Genomic DNA, 21,727 nt, shown 5'->3' with positions numbered 1-21,727 from the left:
CCCGGTACCTGCAAAGCTCACATGGTACCCTAGACCTCAAACAGAGCATGAGATGACCTGGGGGCTCTGTGCGAGGGAGTCAGGAGCAAAGCAAGGGGGACTGAATTCAAGCTTCCCTGGTACTGACGACAACCATCAGCTTCCACTACTTCTGACTTTTCTGTGCTTGCAATCTAATTATGCCACATCTTGAAAATGCAGCACTAGAAAATTCCATTTCAGCTCTAATAATAGAAATGGGTAATATTTACCACTTTAACAGATTGTGCTGTGTTGTGAATGAAGGCTGCCTCTTCAGTCACATCATATAGATGAATCTGCTTTGGCAATAGTGGAGCATGTGGGAATTAGAAAACTAAGTAGACTATAGGAATGATGTGATTTTTAAAAAGTAATTTAATCTAAATCATGATGTTAAATGGAAATCTCATCCATAAAAAATTGCATGTTGGAAAAGCAACCAAATGTCTAAGTAAGGAGGAAAAGGCAATTTTAAAATGTTTTTTAAAAGTATATTAGTGGCACCAAATCCTACTCTGTTGAAAGAGCAGATCATTTTCCCAAACAAAAGCATAGTCAATAAACAGTAATGGCAATATGCTGCATTAGTCAAAAATAGAAGGAAATGCCAAGATGTCCTTGAGCCACAGATATAAACAAAATGACCGAATTCTGTGTAGCTGAGTAAGAAGGAACAACCTGAATGAAAATTTTAATCAGAGTGTCTGAGGAGAAACGTTGTATCTTCTCAACGTTTTTCTTCTCATGGTTTTTCTCCCTGTTTCAGGGCACGATTTGCTACAGATTTCAGATTTCCACCATGGTCATTAATGTACTTCCCCATCAAGTTTCAACTAGGAAGTTGCATGTGGACACTCACCTTGACGAAATTAGGAATGCTTAGGCACATTAGAAACAATCCACTTTTTTCTGGGTCACAGTTTAGGACAGATAAATAATATCAGCTGGTGCAAAGGACAACAGTCTGCTTGGGGGAAAATGAGCCTAAATTTAGAAGAGGCAGCAAATCTTCAGCCAATAAACTTCTTGAGATACCAGTAAAGTTCAAGAATTGAGGAAGGATATTATCCAAGAGGAAGAGCAACTGATTAAGTTCTGAGTTAATTAATACTCAACAAACCTTTATTCTGCCATAATGTATCCTAACAGCTGAGTAGGGGTTAGCTAGGTAGCACCAGCCAGGACCCCAGAGTCAATCAAATTAAGCTTAGGTCCCCTCCATGTCACTGCCCTCATGACTCTCCTATGAGATGTGGGGTAAGTGGGGTAATGGAAGAGGGTAGGCTTTCACTAAAAGGTGCTCCCCAACTTATCATGGACCTTGATCCACTGCAGCCTGCTATCTGGACCTCCCTGTCGGTGCAGCCTCCCTGGATCTCTGGTGTAATAGAGTGAGCAAAGAAAGTGTGTCTCATTACAGAATGTTAGGAAAAAGTGCCACCACCATGATACACAGAGGCATTATGGGAGAAAATTTGTAGATGTCTACATCAAAATTTGTGATTATACACATCATATTCTTGTAATTATGTTACCTCTCATATTTTAAATGCACCATAGTTGAAATTAAATGCCAAATTGTCTAGATATCATGTACAGCCAAATATGCCTTGAATAGAAAAGGGCTGTGCAGTTTATAATTCATAGAACACCATGAAAAACCTCATTTTTCTAAGTATAAAGTGTGGAAGCTAGGATGAAAATGAGTATTTCACTTGATTATTCGCTTTAAAATATTAAAAAATAAGACACTCCAAGAATTTGTGAATGCATACATCATTTTTTAAAATTCTTTTAAGAAATATCCAAAAGCAAAATATTTAAAGAGCATGTAATTCCACCCTACTGTGAATATCAGATCATTCCCAGGAGCAAACCGTTTTCCAGGAGTAGAAGGTATTTCAAAAGCTCTCGCTGAATGTCTAAGAGGAGTAACAAAGAAGCAACACTTTTTTTTAATATATCTTTATTGATTTCAGAGAGAGGAAAGGAGAGGGAGAGAGAAACATCAATGATGAGAGAGTCATTGAAAAGCTGCCTCCTGCGCGCCCCCGACTGGGGATGGAGCCCACCACTTGGGCATGTGCCCTGATGGGGAATTGAACCTCAACCTCCTGGATCCTGGGCCGACGCTCAACTGCTGAGCCATGCGGGGCTAGGCAAGAAGCAACACTCTTAAAAAGAAAAGGTTGTGGTGGAGAGAAAAAGTGAGAGATGTATGTGGTGGAGACGATGCAGATGAAACTGCCTATTTCATAGTTTTGCTGAGGGTTCCATGTAGCAGCCCTGAGAACCACACTGCAGACATCCTGTCACAGGGAAGGAAATCGATCCAGGGCTCCAGCTGCTGTTCCGTGAAATCTTCTGAGCCTTTGCCTCAAGGCTGTACCTCCCACAGACAGCTGCCTGCCAGTGTCCTTGTGTAGCAGGGACTACTCAGGGGGATGGGTTCCTGGTTCCTGGGAGACAAGAGACTCCTCTATTGTCCAACTTGGCCTCTAGGCCTTGGCAAACCTTCCTTACACCGCAGGGCATTCTAGGATGCTTCCACCCAACCTTTTCTCCCTCTTTCACTCAGTCAGGCTTGCCTCAAGGTCTGACAATTCTCCCAGCCTTTCCGACTCCCTCTCTATTTCCTTTCATAAAACCCTTGCACATTCAATTCTGACTTGCTCTCTGCCAGAAAAGAGTGCACAATTGATCTAGAAGCCTGACAATATTTCTGTGTTTCCTGCAAGTCCTCTCTTGCCTTGTATACAGAGCCTTTATAGGTTTCTCTCCATTTTTCTCCAGAAAAGCCGCATGGGCTTTTAAAAACTCACCTTGGTGGATTTACCTACCTTGTAAACTGCTCACACCTGCTTGGAAAACAATTTTTGAGAACACTTTGAAAAGCACTCTAACCACAATGAGGCAGTTTATGCAGGGACAGATCATGCATTCAAATAAATACTCATCAAATGTTGGAAGCCAGGTCTTGGTTTGGGGTGCCTTATTTTTAATACTTTAATGCTTATAAATCAAGTGAAACACTCTCTTTCATGCTAGTTTCCACATGTTACACTTAGGAAAATGGTATTTTTCGTGGTGTTCTGTAGGTTATAAATAGCGTAGCCCTTTTCTGTTGAGGCGTATTTGGCAGTATGTGATATCTATTTGGCATTTGAATTTCAACTATGGTGCATTTAAAATATGCAAGATGACATAAGCCATAAGCTGGGCTTCTAAACTTTGGCTTTTTTATTCCTGATATTTAAAATAATGTATCAAGAGGTTAATACCCCACTTGAAATTGTCTCTATGTCTCTTTCTACACACAATTGCTTTGACTGTTATGTCTGTCAAGATAAATTAAGAAAGAGTTGAGCCAATTGTGCCTTTAGACACAGCTTTAAATATCCCTACAATAGATGAAAAATGAAAAGGTTAAACTGGAAAACTTCTAAGATTTCTTCCAGCTTTAATAACAGGATTCTAAAATTGTATGGTTTAATCCTGTCAGATATGTTTAGAGCTCTCTCTCCGCAACCATGATTTCCCTTTACATGAAATCTAACTACAATGGAATTTCCTTCTCTAAACATGTTCGGCAGTATATAGGGATTTGGGGGCAACTCCTTTAACTAGCGTCAATCAGATGATGAAGAACCATGGCATTGCCTCTGAGAAGGGACAGGTCCCTCTTGCCGCTATCCTTTCTGCTGCTGCTTTTGGGGAATAAAGATGGAAGAATTAGAAGGGCTGGCATACTCTAAAAACACTCCAACACAATCCTCCCTAAAGATCATACTTTCTGCAATCACTGTAGAAAGTACCTTCTAAAGGGTCTCGACCATTGAACAGTGGCGCTTCACTATGCTTAGTCTTCAAAGTCTCCCAAAGCCACAAATGCACAACTAAACTCAAACCACTATTTATGTGTTTTGAGCAGGGCAGTAAGAAGAAAGGAAACTAGAAAGAGAGAAATGCCAGATTAATCTACTGTTTTACAGTAAGTTGAATGCCTTCTCGCTCTCCCATCTCAAAACCTTTTCCAGACTTGTCTTCTGTCAGTAATATGTTAAATGCTGGACTCTCAAACCTACACCTCTAGTCTAAACTCTCTGCTGAGATCCAAATCTACATACCCATCTTTATATGTACACCAGTGATTGCATATCTCACAGGAACCTTCAATTCCTATCCCTAACATCACTCACTGTCTATTCCCCCAAACCTGCTTGCCCTCCTGTGTTATGTGTCTCAGAGAATGATGTCCCAAGTCAGAAACATGAAGGTCACCCTAAACTTCTGCCTCTCGCTCACTCTCCTCCCTTGCCTCCCCAAACATCTAAAAGATACCAAGTCTTACAGATGCTACTTCTTTATATTTCTAATACCCAACATCACTTTTTCTTATCCGTGGCCTTAGTTCAAACAATGCTCCCCTTGCCTCCAATCTGGTCTCCTCCTAAAATATCCAAACTCTTTACAAAGGCCTTTGGTGTCCTGCATGATCTTGTTCCTGCCAATATCTCAGATTTTACTTCTGCCACTCACCTACCATTCTCCCACTCACTGGCCTTTCTATTCTTTGAACACAATAAGTTTTTTACTCCTTAATTTAATATAAACCTCATGACAGTTTTATGAGAAAAAATGTAGGTTTGCAGAAGTGAGGTAATTTGCCTATAGCCATTCATCTAGTAGAGTCAACATAAAACTGGACTCCAATCATTTGATTCCAGGACCCTATCTCTTAACCACTTCACTCTCTGCCTCCAGACTCACCTGACTGAGACCAATTAAGAAACTGTGATGGTAGTCCTGGTCTGGGCTAAAAAGGTGGCTATGAGACTGCCCATGAGAATAGCTGGGGAAAACACTTCACAGTAACATGCAACAGTTATGGAGCCAACCAGTTTTAAATGTTCTTTCCAATGACCTATAAGGGCATTCGCATTTTATAGACCGGAAGTTCAGAAAATATGGCCCTTATAAATCTAAGGTATACATGAAAGTCAAAAATAAATCCTGAGTGTAGCATACAACAAGCTCCAGTGTTCATATTATATTATTTCATATCAGATTTAAAAACAATAAAAAAGGTTTATATAGAATCATTACACAAACACACACATATGCACTCACACAGATACACCCTCCAGCACAGTATTCTTGGGTCTCAGTTTGTTTTTATACATATCATAACAAATATTCTTAAGGTAAGATTCATTGAAAGCAGAACATGTGCATAACTTTGTGTAAATGAGGATTCCTGTTCAAGTTTCTATTTTGCTTAGCTTTTCTCAGCCCTTTTGGCTTTTAGTGCCAAAAGATCAATATATAATAATAAAAGTGATTGAGAGAATGTCTAATTGGGGCTTGTTTATACTCTAGACAGTCTCTCAATTGCTTTCATTATTGTATATTGATCTTTTGGTACTAAAAGAATGAACAAACTCAAGACATCACTTCCCCCAAAGGTATCCACATCCTAATCTCAGAATTTGTGAATATGTTATGTTACACAGCAAGGGGGAATTGAGGTTCCAGATGGAGTTTAGGTTGCTAATCAACTACCTTGAGATGGGGAGATTATCCTGGATTATCTGGGTGGGCTCAATGTAATTATAAGGATCCATATTAGTAAAAGAGGGAGGCAAGAGAGTCAAAGTGATGTGATATGAGGAAGATAAATTCTCCCCTGGAGCCTCTGGGAAGGAACAAAGACTTGCCTACATCTTAATTTTAGTCTGAGACTCATTTCAGACTTCTGACCTTCAGAACTATAAGGTAACAAATTTGTGTTGTTGTAAGCCACTAACTTTGTAGTAATTTGTTATATGAGCCATAAGAATTTAATATATCCTGCCCCATCATCTAACCAGGAGGAAATTTTGGATTTAAAATTCTAAAATCTCTGTTCAAAGAGTAATTGTAAGAGGGAATGAATTAGTTTTACTTGTTGGACTTCACATCTATTGCCTGCTCAGATTCTAAGGCCTCTTTTTTTTTTTTTTTAATTTTTCTCTTGTCCGTATGCAAATTGCTCCCCTGGGACTAAGTCCTATAGCTTCACATTCAGAATTGCTATTTTAAGATAATGTTTCAGTCACTCATTCAATTAGTCATTCAGTCAACAAGCATTTATACCTCTAACCAGACTTCTCCCCTGGACGTCAGCAACAAATATTGAACTCATGCCCAACAGATATTTCAACTTAATATGTCCAAAACCAAATTTGATTTTCCTATCCCACCTGCAGCTTCCACAGTCTTCTTCACTTCAGGCAATGCAAAATCCATTCTTCCACTTGCTCAGGTCAAAATGCTTGCAGTCCCCCTTGACTCCCCTCCTTCCCTCACATTTCCCATTCGATCTATCAGCATATCCTGCCTGTTCCACATTCAAAATACAAACAATCTCACCACCTTCACAGTCACCACCTCATTCAAGCCATTTTTTTTCTGTTGCCTAAGGGCCTCTAACTTACCTCTGGCTTTGCTTTCTTCAGCCTGTTCTCAATGCAGCACCCAGAATTTCACCTGGCATGTACTAGGCACATACACAAACATATTTAAATAAGTAAATTAATCAAACAATCCATCAATCACTATGGAGCCTGTGTTACATAAATAGTTGCTCAGGTCCTCAGGATACAAAGATGAATGAAACACAATTTTTGACATTGAGGAATTCAAAATCTGGAACAGCACTGTTCAATAGAACTTACTGCAACAATGGAAATGTTCTTTGCACTCGCTGTCCAATATGGCAACCACTAGCAACACGTGGCTACTGAGTACCTGAACTGTGGTTAGTGTGACTAAGGAACTGAATTTTATTTTATTTTAATTATTTTAAATTTAAAAAGCTGATGGCTACCATATTGGACAGCACAGGTCTAGAAGAAGAGATAGATATATGAACCTATAATACTGTAAGAATGCAATGTAGTTAGTGCCATGGTAGAGATATGCAATAAAGTGCTGTGGGAACCCAGAGAAGAGCCACCAATTCTGCCTGAGTTTAGTTTTCCTCCGGTAAACCCTCCAAGAGCACTCAGTGCTTTTCCCTCATGTCACTTTGCATTCTTGTAATTATTATTTATTTTTAATTGTTTACTTGATGTTAATCTTCCTTACTAAGTTATGTGAACTGGAGCTATGCCATCCCCAGCTACTGACAGAATGCTTTGCTCATATAGGTGAATAATAAATATTGGTTTGGCTGATAACCTAGATGGTTATGGAAGGTTTCACGAGGAGGTGACATTTGAATTGGATCTTCAAGGATGAATAGGAGTTTGCTAGGCCAAGGCCAAGATGGGGTGAAGGGATGGTAGGCAGGGAAAATGGCATGTGCAAAGACAGATAACCATGGGAGTTCCAGCACTTTTGTTAGTGGAATCGTGAGTTCAGTGTGATTATGTATAAAGGTAGATGTACTCACTTCCTACCACATGACAGTTCAAGTTAGACAACAACTTTGTGAATAAGAAAATTCAAAACCCAGTGGGAAATGAAGAGTTGGGTAATTGTTTAGTGAATTGTTACAAAGTAGACTTAGGCTTTTTCAAATCTTTAGCACATGGCTGCCTTGTAGTAAGTATAGACTAAAGTGCCTCATCTAGAATATGATGGTATTTTGGTTTTTGAGGACCTTAGAGATTATTTAACTGAAGACTTCTTTGGTCAGATGAGGAAATTAAGACCCATAACACAGAGTTAATTAATGCAGAGGTGGGACCAAAATTCAGATGTTTTAGCTCACAGCCTGGAGTCATTAACAACACATAGATATTACACAACCACACTTCTTCCCCTCACCCTGACACAAAACAAGCTACTGGTTCCACAATATGTCCATTAAAAACAGCTGATCACCTTATAAAACATGCAGGAAGAAGGCTCAATCATGAGTTCTCTGTCTATGTATGAAAAAAAAAAAACCCATCAAGGCTACCCAATACAAAACAACCATTCTAAGTCTCAAGAAATAGAAACAAACTTTGACAGTTATTTTAGTAATGCAATCTGAAGTGAATTCTTATTTTTGCAAGCACAACGCAGGGCAAGGTATATGCAATAAATTCAAATGACATTGTACCACAGATCTGATTTCCCATCCTGAACCAACCACTCTCTAGCTGGGTGATCTAGAGCAACTCATTTAAGCTCTCTGAGCCTTGGTTTCTTAATTTTTAAAATTCAGGTGTTGGATATCTAAGGTCCTTTCCAGCTCTATGCTTTTCATGTGATTTAACTGAGTTAGAAGAGAGAAAAGGCAGAACAAATTCTTACTTGGACAGAGGTTCAGTTATGCTTCTCTGCATTCAAACCAACAATCCTAATGATATATCATAGGTCCCCAAATTGGGCCTAGCACTACATCCTTTTCAGTATTCTGTACTTGATGTGTGCCCCAGAAATTCTGTAGACTAACCGTTGTTCCAGTGTCTTACCCAGCTTGTACCAGCATTCCAAGATTCAAGACTCATCTGTGATTTTTCAGGGAATATCTTACTTTGCAAGCCACAGTGTCTTTCTTTATCACTAACCTGCAACCATATGTTTACATTAAAAATATTATTGACTTCCCAAGGTACAAATGGAAGAGAGGATATGCTTTGTCCATCTTTATATTGTCTTCCTTCAAAATCTCTGGGGGTCCTAGAAATAAAAATGAGCTTAATTCACAAGAAACAAGGAGAAACAGAAATATTTTATTGCTATGGAAGCAATTGTGACTTACTACGTGATATGCATACGTCTGGGTCCCCAGACAGAATTGCCATGGTTTGTCTTTGACTGTTTCCACCGCTCAAATAGAAAATTTATCTCCTTTTCAATTCAGTTCCATCATTCATGCACATGGGTAAAATTTTCCCTTTGACTAATTTCTTTTAACATACACACTGTGGATCCCTACTTTCTTGGGCTCTCCCGCATGTACCTAAACATTCACAGTATGTCTCTTAGAATATAAAGATAATTTCCTGCAAGCACAATTAAGAACAGATGGTTTAAACTACAAGGTAGTATTTGCATAAAAAGATCATCTTACTTTGACATTGTAAATTTTTATATTACTTTTCATTGTTTTTCCTGAAAAGGGTACCCCCTCCCTTAACCAAAAGATAACAAGAAAATTTGACTAAAAAGGAAACATTTCATAGCAAAAGCACTGTGAAGAAAGAAATAACTCAAGTACATAAAAGAATGTGACATACTGTGAACAAAGGTGTCACATCCGCTCAAATGTACAAGAAATTTATACTGAACCTGATAGACTTTAACCACCTCACTTTCCCAGAAGCCACAACAAACCTGAAGTGATCCAAAAGCCTCTGCACCAAAATCATGTGTTTATTCCAATAATAATAATAGCCTTCAAATCAGAGTTCACTCACTTAGTCTCTTCTGTAAGTCAAACTTGACTATCTTATGTTCCCACTGTATTTCTCTCCTATTCTGATTAATAGACAAAAGGTTGAAAACAGATTAGCAGCTTATGAACAAGAAGATCGAAATAGAGATGAGCTATTAAAAGCAGACACAAAAACTGAAGGAGGAGTCCATCTTCAACTAGAAAAACCCAAAAAAGTAATTATTAAAAAAAAAAAATTAGAAAAACAGAAGGCCCCGTCAGTAGAGGCAGCCCGGATGATCAGTTTTATTCCCACAGAAATCTGCCACCCAGACCACAGCTGATTGGACTAGTGCTGGTCACATGACATAAATGCAGCCAAAAATCAGCTGAACAGTGAGCTTCAAGACATCCTGGTATGAAAAGATTTGCTAGAAACAAAGAAACACCTAATAAGATTCTTGGGGTGGGAAAGAACAAGGAAAGTTCCAATTAGATTCCATTTCTAATCATTTCATTTGGATAAATGGAGAAAAATCAGGCTGCTAGCAATGAGAACTGAAGCTGAAAATATGCTCTAAATAAGATTTATGAGGGGCCAAGAGCAAATTGAAGTCATGAAGAAATCAAAGATATAAGGAAGCACAAACCAAGAGCAAGCAAGAGTTATGCTGTTGATAAAATAGAGTGGGGCCATGATTTATTAGCTGAGAATAAATGAGACACAGATTAAACAAGAGGAGATAAATGGAGATTCTACTGTGACAATTCCTAGAACTACCTTAGATCTATTTCTAATCTTGTGCTAATTTCCTTTTCTTGGATTTCTGAAACTCTCTTTAATTTATTCTTCACAAAGTCCCTAATTACTTAATGTCCTCATTTCTTGAAATCAGAAATGCCTAACATGTTCTTTGTCCATAAACTCTGGGGTTTTTATCATTTTCTTGTTGATTTATTAGAGTTCTTTACGTATCAAGTCTATAAAGCTATATGTTCAACATCTGATTTTTAATAGTAGACAGCAGTTATTAAGCAGTTATTATACCCCATGCACTATAAAATCATTTTATAGGAATTATTTATTGAGTCCTCAAAATAACCATATGTTAATTGTTGTTACTGATTCATAACAAGACAAGAAGCTCACTCCAGAAGGTAAGTTAATTAGGTCACAGGTCACAAAGCACACTGTTTAGTTCAGCAGACATTTTGATTGTTTCTATGAAGGAAACAAAACATTGATTCACATTCTGGCATACCCTCTTAATTTCATTAGAAACTTTGATAGTATTTAAGATTCTGGTTGTATCCTAAACAATAGGCCAATAAAGCTGATTCATCTGGGGATCCAGAAGTGGTAAAGTCTTCTGACAGTGTCTGTGGCACCAGTGTTAAACAAAGAAGTTCTTAGTGCCAAGGTGAGGTCAAGGGCAGACTTTTGGAGCTGGTTACTGACTGATGGTTCTGAGGAATGATGTATTTCACTGATATATAGGTACGCTTGCAGATCAGTTTATGCTTTGAAGTAAGAGAAATGGCAATGCTGATATTTCTGCAAGCTATGGCTGGGTTGCACAAAAGGCAAATTGGACCCCCATAATCTAATGGCTGTTTTAAAGATCTTACTCCCTGAACTGAGAGTATCAAAAAATCACATATAATGAATAGGTTTTGCCACCTGCAGAACTTTTCCTAGTGGTTTGTGAAATGGACTTAAGAAATACATCATTTAATTAGTATGCCTCCAGCTTCACAGATCAGAAAACCTAAATCAAACTGGATCCCACAAAGAGGCAATTTGCTCAGAGGTAAGCTGGGTTTTGACCTTGACCTAATACAATGACTCCAGCCCATTACCCTGCATTGCTCTAGGTACTTCCCTCCTCCATGGGGACTTCACCCTTAGGTTGGCAGAAAAATAATCCTTACAATTCTGGTATCACCCTTACTCTTTCCACGGTTCCCTCTTAAAATCAGGGAAGTTTTCCCCAGAAGTGCCTCTCCCTCAAATATCCCTTCACATCCCATTTGCCCAAACTGAAATATGCACAAATTCTTAAACCAATCTCTCTAGCTAAGGAAATGGTATACCAGTTTAGGCCTGGCCTGCTAAAACAGACACTGATGCTGACTTGGGAATAAGGCTTTCCTGTGATTTTCTTAGACTAATTAGGGCTCTTCCTTCTAGTCAAGGGCAAGGCCTCAAACCTCCCTCCTGCTGTAAAATAGATGACTCAACCACTATGTCCAATACAAGGTCCAACCCAAACCTCATTAAGGAGTAGACAACCTACAGTGTAAACTAATAAAGACCAGCAATAATTTAGAATGTTACAACATGAAGGATGTAACAAGGGATGTTTTTGATAATAGGCATTTCCAAAAGAGAAATATTGCCTAAGGAGAACTGGGACGTTAGAATGTCAGTATGTCTGAGTCTAGCAGTGACCAAAGAAAATTATGTTGCTATTCTAGAAGATGGATTCCAGTAATTTAGGCAGAAATAACCGTAGGGCAGAGAAGGATTAACTCCAAGTTATATTAGCCTGAGGAGGCTTCCCTTGGGCAAAACCTAATCTCTTTGCTGTAAATCCTATGCTCACCAAGCAACCTTCTGAATTATTATTTGTCCTTCTGAGTGACTGAACCCACAGAAAGGGAATGCCTTGTTAAAGAAATGTTCCTGATTTTAAAAATCAGTTCTGTTTCCCATGGTAAATGGGTACTGTGGCTTATAAATCATTCTCCTGTATTTTGTTAAAGAGATTTTATCCTGCAAAACCTAATCGCACTGACAAAATAATAAAAGTGAGATAGCAAAAGGGAAAAGCTGAGAGTCAGACACAAAACCATAATGTCTCCATCAAGGTGTAATCCCCATGAGGCATGGCCTAACTCTGCCAGCTAACTTCACCCTGACACGGGAACTCTAATATCTGAGCAACCCAACAGAAAGACCACCAAGCAGTTCCCTGACCTTTAATTGATCAGAGGGCTCTTAGAAAGGTGCTAAGCAGAAGGGTTATGACTCAAGTCTTTAGTCAAAGAGATCAGAGGATAAATCAATCCTAACTCCTTCTACTAGTTGACCTTGAGCAAGTCATTTAACCCCCAAGACCCAGTAGCTCCAATTTTGAAATGGTAAATATTCCACTGAGTTGTTATATGATTAAATGAGATAAAGTTCACACGGTGCTTATCATATGATTAATAGATTTTGTTTTGCTTTTTTAATATTGTGGCCCTGTGCCAATATTATGACTCCTGCATTTGACTAAAAGATATATGCTAACCTTGCCCAATACAGCACCCTGTTATAAATGAGCACTCAGTAAATGTGGCTGAGTGACACAATTGGAGAAAATGGGACCAAAACGTAATCTGAGACCCAGTGTAATTTGTAATATACCGTCTTGATCCAGATTAAATCATTGTGAGGCCCCAGCAAAGCTAAGGTCTGGTTGTTGTCTGCTTCCTAATCAAGTGGCATTAAAGTATCTTCATATACCTGTTATTTATTTCTGATTCGTTAAAAAAAAAAAAATGAACTATAAAATTCCACAAAACATTCATTTAAAAGAATATAGAGTCTGGAGACTATGTTATATGAGGAATAATCCTCCAAGACTCAGTAGCTCCAATAAAGAAATTAGAGTATATTTAATCTAGAAAGAAAAATCCAGGAGAGAAAAAGTGGGAAATGTCAGCCTTTCTCAATATGTGAAGGACTGTCATGTAAGATAAGGAACAGAGAGAGTGTATGTACTTTTCACTTCTTTTTCTCCCCCATTATACTAGTAAATGTCCTGGGGGAAGGGAATGAGCCTTATGCTTCACTGTATTCCCAGATATTCTCTTGGTGCTAGGAACATAATAGGTACTCAAAAATGTTTGTTGATTGGATGAGATGGGTGGGTGGATGGATGGAAGATGAGGTGAATGGTTGGTGGGATGGAAAAAGTAACGGATGAATTTGCTTAAATCAGATGTTATTTCTAGAATGAACATTAGAGAAGAGGAAACTAAGGCTCTAGAATAGAAAATAATTTTCTCAAGGTCACTCAGCTAATTTGTGTGAATGCTGACTAGACCTCATTGGCCATGATATCTAGATCAATATTTTTTCTACTATCTTCTTTTTATTAAAATCTGTACTGAGTTGTGACTCCACAAAGTTTGTGTGTTGAAATCCTAACCCCTTAGAATGAAACTTTATTTGAAGATAAGGCCTTTAAAAAGGTAATTAAGTTAAAAGGATGCCACTAGGGTTGGCAATCCAATATGACTGGCATCCTTATAAGAAAAGGAAATTGGTACACAGATACATACAGAGGGAAGACCATGTGAAGGCACCTACAAGCCAACAAAAGAGGTCTTCAGATGGGGGCTGGGTGTAACAGGGAAAGGTGGTAAAACGGTAAAACTTCCAATTATAGCATAAATAAGTTCTGTGGATGTAATATACAGCATGCTGGCTATAGTTTACATTACTATATTATATATTTGAACATTGCTAAGAGAGCAAATCTTAAAAGTTTTTATCACAAGAATAAAAATTAACTATGTGTGGTGATGAATATTAACTAGACTTCTTGTGATCATTTCACAATATATGCATATATCAAATCACTATGTTGTACACCTAATAAACTAATAAATATTATATGTCAATTATATCTCAGTAAACTGAGAGGGGGAAAGAAATAGTTTTGTCACATATCAGTGATTTTTTTTTTTTTAATATATCTTTATTGATTTCAGAGAGAGGAAAGGAGAGGGAGAGAGAGAGATAGAAACATCAATGATGAGTCACTGATCGAGCCCACAACCCAGGCATGTGCCCTGACTGGGAATCAAACCCCGATCGCCTGGATCCTAGGTCAACACTCAACCACTGAGCCACGCCCAGCCAGGCTCAGTGATTCTTTCATCCTGCTTCCCATTGCCTCTCTGAACAAGAACACACACAAACACACACACACATACACACACACGTACATAGGGCAATTTCCAGGCAATCGTGGTAAGTCTTTTCAAAATAAGTAAATAGATGATTGATGATTCTGCTCTATTCTAGAGGTGTGTTTTTTTTATGTGTACAAATTTGTTTACACTCTCAGTAAAGTTACTGCAATGTTTTGCCCTTGAAGAAGAACTGAAATTTGAATTATAAGGCAAAAGTCTGGCCTCTATAATTAATTTTCAGCATCCACACCAATTTGTTTCATAAATAAAAAAGAGAGAGGTCCTCAGAAGAAAAACCCTGTTGACATCTTAATCTTGGACTTCTAGTCTCCAGAACTATGAAAAAATAAATTTCTGTTTTAAGCCACCCAGTCCCTGGCACTTTGTTATGGCAGCCCTAGCAGACCTGAACAGACTCAGAGCCCTTTCCCCATATAATGCATGTTTAATCTATTTAATTCAGCAACTCTGGATAGGGCACTGAAGAAGGCACTCCACCTGGTATGCATTTAGAGGCCTGTAGCTACAGCTGCCATGAAATTATAGACACTTTGGTTATGTTCTTATTAAAACACTGCATCTTTGTCACTTGAATCTCAAAATAATAATGAAGCATCAGTAAGATACTTAGGACATTAAAGCTTACACTGACCTTCAAAGGCACTTGAAGCAAAGTCTTCTGAACCCTTCATTCTCCACAAAGAGCAGTGAGTGTTTATAGAGCCCATACTATGTGCCAGCACTATGCTATGCGCTTTACATTAATTACCTTAGTTAGTTCCACAACAAACACGTGGGAGAGGTGCTAGCATCAATCTTCATTTTGTATGTAAGGAAACAGAATTCCACTGGCTAAGTAACTTTCCCATAATCACATAGTAAGTGGTGACTTCAGACTTTGAACCCAAGCCACCTCCTTCCAGAGCCCACAGATTTAACCACTGCACCTTTATCGCCTCTAATTCATCTGTCTTCTCTTCACGAACCTCCTCCACATGTCAGCCTGGCATAACGTTCCCTCTCTTCAGCACATACTCCAGCTGTTGCTAAAATATCCATTCTCCATGTCGCCCACTTTGCAGAGCAGGTGCACAGGGCCCACCTGTGGAGTGAGGAACTTCCTGCCCTCTAAATGCAGGGGTGACCTGGGGCTCGACATTTGATGTCAATGACTGACAGCCCCTTATTAAACCATCTCAGAAGCAGGGAGAGTTGGAAGTTGCCCTATTTTTCACTCTGAGCATTCGGTGGATTTCCTCCTTGCTTCGGGATCACAGCCAATGTGGAAACTAAAATTTTTTCTGACAACGTTTGCTGAATTGCCACAGTGAATTAGTCCAGATCCCCGTGGACTGCCTTTCTTTTTGTGCCAGCTTGTCACGGTAGCAGCAGCAAGGAGGGTGACCTAGTGCTTTTAGTCTAGACATGTAGTCATCAGAGTCCCTCAGGTCTCTGGGCAAATTTACAAGTTTTTGAGAGGGCTTGTCTGATAACAAAACCGACACCTGATCATTGACACCCTAAAGATAGAGAGCTCTGCAAAGAAATGTAGAACTGACAATCATCTCAGATGTCACACTATTTCAGAGTGTCCACTTTTGCTTGGTGTGAGGAGGTCAGCTTCATATCCAGAGCCTTCTTTCTAAAAGATGAGCTCCTCACCCGGCCGGGCGTGGCTCAGCGGTTGAGCGTCGACCTAGGATCCAGGTGATCGGGGTTCGATTCTCGGTCAGGGCACATGCCCGGGTTGCGGGGTTGATCAATGACCCTCTCATCATTGATGTTTCTATCTCTCTCTCCCTCTCCTTTCCTCTCTCTGAAATCAATATAGATTTTTTTTTTTTTTTTAAAAACACAACTCTGTAAAAAAATAAAATAAAAGACGAGATCCTCTCTTCTGCTCCAGAAATGCTCTCCCAGGGCCCTCCTCCAAATATGGAGAAGGGGCACTTCCTTCCACTGCCTTTTAGAGTCCAGAGCTGTAGCTGATCTCATCAGGGACCCCCACAAGGTTGGTGGGGAAATCTGCAGCTCTCACCACCATACTCAAAGCAAACATGTCTAGGAAAAGGCCTGCAAAAGAAACCAGCAAGCAGATATAAGCTTTGCTTCTGAGATGCCTGTGTGGGGATTTCCATTCAGGGACAGAGAGGGCTGCTAAGAAAGAGGGGGTGACTGAATAGGGCATGCATCTGCCTAGTAACCCTATTTCAGACCATGGGAGGTAAAGAGTGTCCCTCCTTGAATTTAACAAATACTCTTTACCTCCCAGAATATGCAAAGTAAAGCTAAATGAAAGTCAAGAACCCTTTTCTCTGTGTGTGTCTCTCTCTGTCTCTCTCTTACACACACATACACATACATACAACCACACACACACACACAGCCTCTGAAACCCCTCATTTTATTTACGGAGTGCTTGGAGTGCTGAATGATGTGGAAAGGTGTGAGTTCCTTATAAAATGCAACCAGCATGTGCAGGAAGGAGCTGCAGAGCATTCTACCCAGTCACTCTGGCTGCACTGCAAGCCCAGGCTTGAGAACTAAAAATCTATCTCAGATAATTGACATTTATTTGATTGAAACAGCAGGGTGCCCTCCGTCACCATGGGAGGAGACCATATGGAAGAGCAGTGCGAGTGGAGATAATGTTTGTCTACTGAGTGTGCCAATGTGTTTAGAGATTATTCACAGGGCTCTGGGGACTCCAGTATGATAATGTTTCAGCCAAATTAGAATCAGATTAATTGCTCTAATCTAATGGAAAGACAATGTTTATCAAATTATTGCTCTTTTCACCACATGATATTGCAGTGTCATTATTCTTTGGGTTTAAGAAAGGAAATGAAAAGACTCTTGTAGCACATCTGCTCAAGAGTTCTACGACAGTGCTGCTCCCACTACACACGGTACTATAATGCAGTTGGCAATTCGGTGAAATGGCCAATAAATTAAAGTAAAAGCTCTGTAGTGGATAAATCTGCTGGAGCCCTATGATTCCAGTTCATATTTTCATAAGACAACCTAAAGTCAATTCGTTGTTTCCAGATTTGAGGGATTTTCTTCTCCATGTTATGTAGGAGACTTTTCCTCTATAAACAGGGAAGAGCTTTTTTGAAAAACCTTAAGTGGTTCTTAGAACAAAATTCTAAAAGTCCTTTTCAAAATATCAAAATCAGCCCACTTTTTCAACACCCAGAGAGGAAATGGGGCTTTTGTCACCTCATAGGTCATAACCCTCCATGGAGTTAGGCAAGAGGGTGCAATCATTGTCCCCGAAAGACATAGAGGACCCTTAGCGCCTCAGCACTAAAGGAGCTGCCCATCTCGGTGCCACCCTCTGGCCCATCATCTGCATCCTGGAGAATTCTTGGAGGCTTCAAGCACCAACCTTTGGTTGCCTTGGAGAGGTAGAGAGAGTCACATCCAAGTCAGTGGCCTCACAGAGACATGCTGGCGATCCGTCGGGGCTTCCCAACACCTACTAGGCTGCAGGCCCAGCTCCAACAGGGAACTGGGGAGGAAGTTAGAGAAGGATTTTTCTGACATCCACACCTCCATAGGGTGCCCTGTTGGTCCCTGCAGAGCTGGGAGGAAGGATCAAGTGGCACAATTTGTATGTTCACTCTTGTGTGCAAATCAATTACTTCAAAATAACAGCAGTGCAAGGCCCTCGAATGTTCACGGAGGCTGTGGAAGGTAACCGTCTGGTTTCTGCTGGGCTATGTGCCAAGTCCAATCCATCGCCTTTTCTTTCAGAGCCAGTGCCCTTTGCAGATGTAGCAAATGGGACTAGACAGAAGAAAGATGGAAATTATTTGCTTTACCATTGATTCTACATTGATGCGATGCTTCTAACAGAAGCCGGAAATCAGCTACTCCCTTTTATGGTTGGCTCTTCATATTTAGTGCTTATAAAACATTGGCATCATTAAGGTTGAACGTCCTTCTAGTTACCTACCCTTCATCCCTGTTCCCCCAAAAGTTCAGAACATCCTCCAATTCAAAATAGCAAACACATATAATCACACAGACTGAAGGAGGAATCGAGTCGAGAATATACATTTTAACTTATGCCACTGCTAACTTTTCCTCACTGGTGCCCTAAAGTCACTCTTAGGGCTTAAAAAAATTGTAAAGGCATGATTATGCTATCATTACTCAGTTGGTCTAAACAATGTCCCACACGTCATTGTAGCCCATATTTATGGGGTGTCAAGACAAGGTTAGGCACATGTGAATAGAGTCAATTGCTCTGTGATCTGTCCAAGCTCAAATCTTGCTGTGACTTTCATGTTGCTGCCTCAACAATGGGCTCCCCTGTGTTAAAAAGAGTCATTCTTGAGAAATAAATGAAGACTATCACAGCTCTATTGATGTCCATGAAAACTGTGTGTGTTTTCCAAGACAAAGCACAGAGCTGTAGATCTTCATTAATTACAATGCACCAGAACAAAAGCAAATGCAACCACTATAATTAACGATGCAATGCCTATAACCCCCATCCAAACGCTTTCATTTCACTATAATTTAACAGTAAGAGCCTGAGAAATTATTCTAATCCCTATTTTTGCTATTCGTTTTGGAAAGGTTGTGTGACTCAGTCTGAGGCATATTCACATGTTCATTTACATTTTTATTTTAAATGCCTTCATTATTGAACTTCCTTAAACCCTACCCTATCATTTAGAACTGAATTTTAAAACTTTTATTGTAAACCAACTATTTGTAGTAACATCAGTGGAATTCATACAAATATTGTGAAAATGATAGGCATATATTTTTCCTCTTCAGGTGGGAAAAATAAATCCATTTTTAACTAAATCAAGGAATAACCTCAACAATAAATTCTAGTAGCTATCAGCTTGGGTCAACTTATAATAAACAAGAGCAACAAGCTGACAATCCACAAATGCTTATCTAATGCTTCCAATGTATAAATGTTAAAGGCGTGTAAGATGTCAACCTGGCCCACAAGTCAGAGAGGCTGAATAAAGAGTAATGGAAAATTTAGAGAACGATATATGCTGATTTAAGTGGTTCTGACTGTAATTACAGTAGCAACTCTAGAAAGAGAAATTGGTGCTGGACAAAGTGAAAGAATACCTTCCTAGAGAAAGTGGGATTTATGTTGTCCTTGAGAGCTAACTGTGATTCCAGTAGATGAAAAGAAGGGTAAAGAGAACAGCGAAAGTGGAGTGCGAGGAAGGGCGAGAGTCAAGGCCGCTGGCCGACCGAGCCTCTTTAGAGAGTCAGGAGCAACACTGAAAGGCAGCGAGCGAGCATAGCCCCAGAGCAATGTCAAAAGCAAGCCCATGGACCTAGCTTGGGGCAGTAGGCAGTGAAGGGAGCAATGAGGGACAGTGACAGCTATGGGAAGTTGGTAGGTGAATTAATTAGAGAAAGGAGACCCAGGAATCAGAGGAGAGACAGAGCTGATGAGATTAGGACTTCAGCAAGGGTAGGGGCACTGGGCTTTTGGACAAGCAAAGTAGGTAGCCATGCCTGCTGCTTATTTTCAGGGGTCCCCATTAAGAGTGGATAATATCTAAGAATGAGAGACTCCTTTGTTTCAATGCAAAACACAGCCCTACTTTAAAGAAACGGGAGTTGTAGTAATAAGATTTGGCAACGTGATAAACTCTTGTCAGGTATTCTTGCCTCAAGGATAATGAGGTTAAAGGTTTCTGTGTTTTTGGTTTTTGAGAGAGAGAATTTTTCCTAGAGGAAGGAAGGTAGATAGACTGATGGCACTGTAAATTGGAGGAAACAGGGAACTGACATCCAGGACTAGAACTGCTTGAATAGGGGCCCCAGAAACAAACTTCATCTGCTGCAGTTTTAAGCAGGTTACTGTGTGGAGAAAATGGACATACAGATAATGTGGGAAAAATATTTTGAAACAAAAGGACAAAGCTAATGCAGATTGCATGGAGGAGGCAGGGAATGTAAAACACAACCTCAAAGTTACTTAAAGGTTGTGATAGTATTGAGACCACGAACAGAAATGAAGTGGTGATAAAAAAGGGAATCCATTTTAGAGATAAGTGAAAGCCTTCATTTTCCCTTTAAAGTATATTTATGTTTATATTTATGCTATAAACTGTTGGAAATGTATAATTGGGACAAAGGCAGAAGCAAGATGACTAATGTAGATTGGAAAGTTGTTCAACACAGAAGTGATAGCTGAAGTCAAGAGAAGTACATATAGGAAACAGAAAGCAGAGAACATGGCTTCGGCTTTGGAAAACAGAAACAGGAATAGGGTTAAGAGTGGCATAGGAGCTAGCAAAGATACAGAAAAAAGCAGAGGAAGAAAATAAGGAAGCACATTGCCATAGAAGAAAATGACAACAGGATTTTTTATTGAATTTACTGGAGTGACATTGGTTCACAAAACCATATAGGCTTCAAGTGTACAACTCAACAAAACATCATCTGCACACTTATATCATGCACCCATTGCCCCAAGCAAAGTCTCTTTCAGTGCCCATTTGCCCCCCTTGTCCACCTCCACCTAGCCCCCACCCCCTTTCCCTCTGGCTGTCACCACACAGGTGTCTGTGTCTGTGTTCATATATATATTTCTTGTTGCTTGACCCCTTCCTCCTCTTTCACCCAGCACCCCAACCCCCCTCCCCTCTGGCAGCTGTCTTCAGTCTATCCCATGCATCCATGCCTCTCTTTCTATTTTGTTCACCAGTTTATTTTATTTATTAGATTCCACATATAAGTGAGATCATAAGAAAATGGTTTTTTAATGGATATTCAGCATCATCAAATGCCTAAAGGTGTCAAAGTGGATAACAACTGAGGAAGTTTATTAGATCTGGAAAGAAAAAAATCATTTTTAAGCTTTGAGAAACTCAGTGCACTGGGGTAATACAAACATAAAACAAACATCAAGTGATTAAGAGTTAAGATGTCAGAGAAGAGAATGATTTGGGCAGAAAAGAGACAGAGAGAAATGGTGAGAAATGATTTCCCAAAGTACAAGGGAGGCTATAACCAGAACTAAGAACCTGATGCCTCTGAGGCTGAAAGATGAAATGAAGGGAAGGAGGGTGAACAACATGCTAAAGTAGAGGCAGAAGATATAAAAATCTTAGGGTTATGAAAAAATGTTCAACGTCGCTAATCACCAGAGAGATGCAAATTAAAACCACAATGAGGTATCACTTCACACCTGTCAGAATAGCTCCATCAACAAATCAACAAAGGACATGTGTTGGTGAGGGTGTGGAGAAAGGGGAGCCCTGGTACACTGCTGATGGGAATGCAGACTGGGGCAGCCACTGTGGAAAACAGTATGGAGGCTCCTCAATAAATATAAAATATAAAATATAAAATGGAGCTGTCTTTTGACCCAATGATCCCACTTCTAGA

Source organism: Miniopterus schreibersii (genome assembly GCF_964146895.1).
Source record: "Miniopterus schreibersii genome assembly, chromosome: 6".
In the NCBI taxonomy this organism is placed as follows: domain Eukaryota; kingdom Metazoa; phylum Chordata; class Mammalia; order Chiroptera; family Miniopteridae; genus Miniopterus; species Miniopterus schreibersii.
This window is presented reverse-complemented; position numbering follows the sequence as displayed.